This window comes from Salmo trutta, chromosome 30 (assembly GCF_901001165.1).
Source record: "Salmo trutta chromosome 30, fSalTru1.1, whole genome shotgun sequence".
Taxonomy (NCBI): Eukaryota; Metazoa; Chordata; class Actinopteri; order Salmoniformes; family Salmonidae; genus Salmo; species Salmo trutta.
Genome location: NC_042986.1, coordinates 18,320,565 through 18,327,876, shown reverse-complemented (window position 1 = coordinate 18,327,876; position 7,312 = coordinate 18,320,565).

The following is a 7,312-nucleotide window of genomic DNA, read 5'->3' as shown; positions in this document are numbered from 1 at the left end:
CGTGGCGTGAATTACAGCCGAACCACACGTATAAAGTAAGAAATAAGCTATAAACGTGTGTGAGGTAGATTGCTCTGCCCCTTCACGATCAAGCAGTTTACACTGTTGGCTTAATTATTTTTCCACAAGGAAAAGTTACAGCCATTCATGTCTCCTCTCCTTCATTCAGATAGTGTATGAGACAAAGGCTGATACTGCAGGTCCGAAGTGATCTTTACTATTATCCAGTATTGTGCAGTGTTTACTATAGACATAGTATACTACACTGTTGGCTTAATTGTAGTACAGCCATTCACGTCTCTTCTCCTTCAAATAGTGTATGAGACTAAGGCTGATACTGTAGGTCCCATTCTATATTATTGAAAAGTATTGCGCAGTTCACGACGCTGTCTGTGTGGGTGGAACATTTCAGTTTATCCGTGATGTGTACGCCGAGGAACTTAAAACTTTCCACCTTCTCTACTACGGTCCCGTCGATGTGGATAGGGGGATGCTCCCTCTGCTGTTTCCTGAAGTCCACGATCATCTCCTTTGTTTTGTTGACGTTGAGTGAGAGGTTATTTTCCTGACACCACACTTCGAGGGCCCTCACCTCCTCCCTATTACACTGAGAGTTTCAGTATATAGCTGGGTTTACTATAGTTTTGTTACATTAGTTTACAGTAAAGACAGTAACTATCCTAGTTTCCCTTAGAAACTAACATAACAGCTAGATTACACTGCTGGTCTTGCACAGTATGTAGCTGGGGTTGCCATATTATTTTGTTATACTGCAGGGTATACTACCCATCTCTTCTTCCCACAGAGAGAAACTATAATTTCCAATATAGCTTTTTGCTTTGATAAATGTGGTGTCCCTGCCAACAGGCAGCGGACTGCGTCTAAGAAGGATGGCACTCTGCAGTCACCCTGAGGTGCTTGCCGCTGTTATTGACAGCTTCTCACAGGCCCAAAGGCCAAACTAAGAAAGGAAAGTTGAGTCCCCACGGGCACTGAATACAGTGATGGAAGGCTACGAACTCCAACTCCGATGCTGGCTAAGGCTATAGTTCTGGCTCATCAGATGTTGCAGGGTCTTCTATTGTTGACGCCCTGGTTGACTGAATGTTTCCGAATGAGATCAGATGGAGTGTCAACCTACATCCAAAGCCCTCATTCTGGCCAAAGGTTCTGTCTGACACGTTAACCGGCCATTACAGTTGTTCACACACGCCCCTCTCGCTGTTGCGGGTGAACTAGTGTGTTGTGCCAGGCTACGGCAATTTACTATTTTCACAGATGCAGGCAATATGAAAGCTTTATCAGTTTTCGTTAACTATGGTGAGAGAGTTTTTGACCAGGGCCTATCCGACCGGACTCTCACATTGCATAGTGGACACTGTTACTGCAGCATTTCAGCTGGCCCGTCGGCCTTTGTCCTTTGTCTTTTGCTGTGGTGGCGTATTCTACTGGAGGAGTAAATGCCTTACCTGGATGATTGGATAGTTTGAACCATCCAGGGAACAGGCCACAACGGACACGAGGACCCTCTTGAACCACATTTGAGTTATGTGCCTCACCCTAAATGAGGAGCCTTCCCTGTAGCTCAGTTGGTAGAGCATGGTGTTTGCAACGCCAGGGTTGTGGGTTTGATTCCCACAGGGGGCCAGCACAGAAAAAAAAAATGTATGAAATGAAATGTATGCATTCACAACTGTAAGTCGCTCTGGATAAGAGTGTCTGCTAAATGACTAAAATGTAAAAAATGAGAAGTGTCACTTGACCCCCTTACGGAAGGTGATTTATCTCGGGGGGGGGGACTAGAGTCTACACCCTCAGGTGGTGCTACAGCTTTGGGACAGGTTCGGGAGAGCACAGGTGGACCTGTTTGCATTTCAGGAGAACACTCATTTCCCCAGCTGGTTCTCGATGTCGGACCCTATAGGTCTGGACGCCTTCGCTCGCGATTGGCCGGCAACACTGCTTTAAGCTTTCCCAACATTTCTCCTGATCACAGCTACGCTAGACATGGTCATCTTGATAGCTTCATGCTGGCCAAGATCATCAAGCTTCAGCCTCCTGTTGTCTCTCTTCTCGGGGACCCCATGGCAGCTGCCCCTGAGGCCCAACCTTCTTTTCAGGCTGGGGGGGACACTGTGGCATTTGGACTCGCACTGCCTCCATCTTCGGGCTTGGCCTCTGAGAAGCGTTAGTGGACCAGTCTAGGCCTTCAGGACAACGTGGTGAACACGTTGCGGAGTGCCATGGTTTCTTCCACTAATGTGTCATATCAAATGTGGTGTGGCATATTCTGTACCTGTTTTACGGTTTTCATAGTTACGGTTTTCATAGTCACTGCTTAATACGGGGCGAGTGGCATCCACATTGAGAGTGTATTTAGCTGCTATCTCGGCATTCCATGACTATGGCCAAGAGGGACCCATGGCTGGCTACCCATTGCTCTCCAAATTTATGAAGGGAGTTTGACATCTGTGTCCAACAATGGCTCGCTCGGTACCAAACTGGAACATTGACGTGGTGCTGTCAGCGTTTGTTAAGCCACCCTCGAACCCTTAGAGTCGATGACTTTGAAGCACCTATCTACGAAGGTAGCATTCCTGTTGGCTATTACCTCCACTAAGAGGGTGAGTGAACTTCATGCACTTTTAGTGAGAAATGAATGTTTTTCTGAATGGGTCCAGACAAGAGGAGTGTCACCCTTCGTCTTAACTCCTCACTCTTGCCGAAGGCCCTGTTTGACATGTGAACCAGCCCTTACATTTGTCCGCATCTGCTCCTCCCGTGGCTGTGGGTGAATTGGGTGTTATTTTCCCCAAGTGTGCTCTGCCAAAGGGTCAGGGCCTTGGACACTTATATTAGACAGACACAGGCAATACGACAGTCTGATTGGCTATTTGTTTGTTATGGTGAGAGAGTTCTGGGCCAGAGCCTATCGATACAGACTCTCACATTGGATTATGGACACTACTACTACAGCATATCAGCTGGCCAGCCCGCCTCTGCAGTCTGATGTAGTGACGCATTCTGCTAGAGGGGTAGAGTTCCCCTCAATGACTGCGACACACTGCCCAATATGGTGAGATGAGAAATGTTTTGACTGAGATCAATACAACTGTTTCATCTTTGTTAATAGATCGATGTAATGATCTGCGAGATTTGATTGATAAGTTAATGTCGTGGCTACATGATTTGGGCCTTAAAACTGTTGTCAATGTCAAATACATAGATAACTGTGAGAAATGTAAAACCAGTTTTTTGCAGAATGCAACTTTTGTTTATGAAGTTAGTCTATCAACAGAACCCTTTGCTGACACTTTCCAGAATTTATTCACAAGAGGGATGCATCGAGTACATGTAGAAAATGTTATTTAGTGCTAGGCAGACAAACAGTGTGGACTTCCAATCCAGATATTCTTATCCTTCCTGTGAACTGTGTTACCTCAGATGGTAAATCAGTTAGGCGAGATCTGATATCCCCATCTCGTAGTATTGACATTCCAGTTGGCGACAACAGACAGGCATACAGATGGAGATCAGTTATATGCCACTCAGGCAAAACAGCAAAAAAGGGGCACTACTGGTCAAACAGTTGATTTTTGACGGTTTTGAATTGAAGGCAGATGACCTACATATTTCAAAACTGCCCAAGAATAATGAAAACATAGATGGAGTGATGTATTTTTATGAAATTTGTAAAGAGGGCCCTCATGGACAAACTGAAGGAGAAGAGGTCTGTTATGTAGATATTGCTCCCATTCAAAGCCCCTACAACTCCAAACATGCTAAGGGTTGTGCTTTACCCATTCTTTCTTAGCCGGACATGGTGGCGACCCGTCATTCAGAGCCCCACCTGTTTTGAGCCCCACTTGTTTAGCATGTTATTTTGGCATTAACACGTGTCACATATCAGTTTGCAAACAATGAACCCAAAAAATATTTTAGTTAATAAAGTCACATACAAACATGGTCTCTTTTTTGCTTTCTTGAGTAAGGCAGCTCCAAAATGCAGGTGTTTCAGCCTAGCTCAGTGCTTTCTGTGGTGGTTGGGCAGCCAGTGGAAAATACGGAGCGTAGGGGTTGGTAATGTTCTCTGGTTGCACCAGGCTTGGCTCAGTGTTCTGTCAGTCATGGGGACACTACGTCACTGCTAAATCGACGCAGGGAGCTAGAAAATTCAAGCCCCTTGAGTGCTACCATAGATCTATATTAGAAGTTCCAATCCAAGAAGGGTCAACTCGGGCCTCTATCTAGAGCTCCAACCTGAAGATCACTGACGTCATGATTTGACGTCGTCTTGAAAGCACCATAAATCCAGAGAATGCCAGACGTTGATGACAAAGTTTGATGACAAAATATGCCCACAAGAAGAACCGCCGCGCCACCTTCCTGTTCAAGTGAGCACAACAAGGTGAGTCCAAAAATATATTGTATGCTGCTGCATCAATTATGTAATATGCCAGGGAGATATGTATACTGTAGCTAAGACAGTAATACTAAGTGTATGTTGTGTAGTAAGCTGTTAGTAGCCTGTGTGCCTCACCCTAATAATGTGGTCCCTTTCCCTTTCAGAACTTAGTCTACTGTTCTGACTTGGTGGCGCACATCTAGCCTTAGCCTGTTTAGAGAAATATATTTTATTTTGTTATTTATTTTGTTTATTTATTATTATTATGAACAATAAAACAAATACAAAAACAGAAACATACAAACAAGAGTACATAAACCTAACAGACAGGGGTATTACAAATCAAGATACATTTTCAATTAGTCAAAAAGTTTTATGGTGGTATTGCTTTTTTCTTTTTACACTTACTGATAATTTAAAAATAATATTTCAATTCTATTTCAAACAATGTGATCAGGGGTTTGTTCACTGCCCCCTTCATTTTATGGATAAAGAATCTTCCTGTCACAACTCCCGCCGAAGTCGACCCCTCTCCTTGTTCGGGCAGCGTTCGGTGGTCGACGTCACTGGCTTACTAATTGCCACCGATCGATGTTTCACTGTTCATTTGGTTTTGTCTTTATTGTGTACACCCGTTTTGAGTTTCCCTAATTATGTTCATTATTTAAACCTCTGCATTTCCTGTTTGTCTTGTCGGTGATTGTTTGTCTGTTTAGTGTAGTTGGAGGTGTTTCTCCAGACTATGTATTTTTATGAGAAGATGGATTGAATAATTTTAGTAAACACGTTTTGTTTACATTCATCCCTGTGTCCTGCGCCTGACTCCTCCACTTCTCTAAGAAGATCCATTACAGAATCACCGACCACAAATGGAGTCAGCAGGAGCAGCCAGTTCTCCTAGTCATCTAGAGGAGCACGTTCAGCAGCAGGCTAAAATGATCCAGGATCTAATGACGGCCATGGATTGCGTGCTGCTGACCATGGAGAGAGTGGAGAGGAAAGGATGTCCCGTCGACCCAGCCACACCACCGCCCGGTACACCTCTGGATCCTATCCAACCGCCGTCTGGATCCGGTGGGATTCGGCTCTCGCTCCCGGGAGCGTATGACGGAGCAGCTGCCGGGTGTCAGGGGTTCCTACTCCAGCTAGAGCTCTACCTGGCGGCTGTCCAGCCGTCGCCCTCGGGACGCGAGAGAGTGAGCGCCCTCATCTCCTGTTTGACTGGTAAAGCCCTAGAGTGGGCCAACGCCATCTGGGAGGTGGAAGACCCGACTCGGGAAAACTACGAGGACTTCTCCCGCCGCTTTCGGGCAGTGTTTGATCATCCACCAGAAGGAAAAGCGGCGGGAGAGCGCTTGTTCCATTTAAGGCAGGAGATGAGGAGCGCTCGGGAGTTTGCACTGGATTTTAGAACTGGCGGCTGGTGCAGGATGGAATGAGCGGGCCCTGATCGATCACTACAGGTGTGGTTTGCGAGAGGACGTTCGTAGGGAGCTAGCCTGCAGGGACACCACCCTCCACCTGGACCAGCTGATGGACTTATGTATCCAGCTGGATAACCTGCTGGCCTCCCGCGGACGTCCGGATCGGGGTCCGTTGGTTCCATCCTCCAGTCCCTTAGACCCAACACCAATGGAGTTGGGCGGGGCTGGTACTAGGGAGACCGGAGGGGAAACCGTTCCATGCACCAGAGGTGACCGCAGAGGACACACTGCTGGTCGGTGCTGGGGAGGTTTTCCAGGTAGTCGAGGTGGTAGGCGGAACACTGGTGGTTCATCTCAGGTGAGTAGGCACACGACTCACCCAGACCCCCCTGTTGCTCACATGTGGTTGTCTATAAGATTTCCAGGGTTTTCCCCGCATTCCCAGCATAAGGCGCTAGTAGATTCAGGCGCAGCTGGGAACTTTATAGATCGGTCTTTGGCCAATAGATTAGGGATTCCTATTGTTCCCGTTGATGTTCCCTTCCCTATACATGCCCTAGATAGTCGTCCTTTGGGATCTGGGCTGATTAGGGAGGTCACAGTTCCCATTGCTATGGTGACGCAGGAGAGTCATGAAGAGAGTATTAGTCTCTTTCTGATTGACGCTCCTGCGTTTCCCGTTGTATTGGGGCTTCCCTGGTTGGCTTCTCATGATCCTATTATTTCGTGGCAACAGAAGGTTCTCAAGGGATGGTCCTGTCAGTGTTCAGGGAGGTGTTTAGGTGTTTCCTTAGGTGCCACTACGGTGGAAAGTCCAAACCAGGTTTCCACCATGCACATTCCCCCCGAATATGCCGATTTGGCAATCGCCTTCTGTAAAAGGAAGGCGACTCAATTACCACCCCATCGACCGGGGGATTGTGCGATAAATCTCCTGGAGGGTGCTGCACTTCCCAGGAGTCACGTGTATCCTCTGTCACAGGAGGATACACGTGGAAGGATACACTATGGAAACATATGTAGCTGAATCTCTGGGACAGGGATACATTCGGCCCTCCATTTCACCTGTCTCCTCGAGCTTCTTTTTTTGTGAAGAAGGATGGAGGTTTACGCCCGTGCATTGACTATCGAGGTTTGAACCAGATTACTGTGAAATACAGTTACCCGCTACCTCTGATCGCCAGTATGACAGAGTCATTGCTCGGGGCGCGCTTCTTCACAAAATTGGACCTCAGGAGCGAGTACAATCTGGTGCGTATCAGGGGAGGGGATGAGTGGAAGACGGCATTTAGTACTACATCTGGGCACTATGAGTACCTCGTCATGCCGTATGGGTTAATGAATGCTCCATCCGTCTTCCAAGCATTTGTGGATGAGATCTTCAGGGACCCGCACGGGCGGGGTGTAGTGGTGTATATAGATGATATTCTCATATACTCCACCACCCGCGCTGAGCATGTGTCCCTTGTGCGTACGGTGCTTG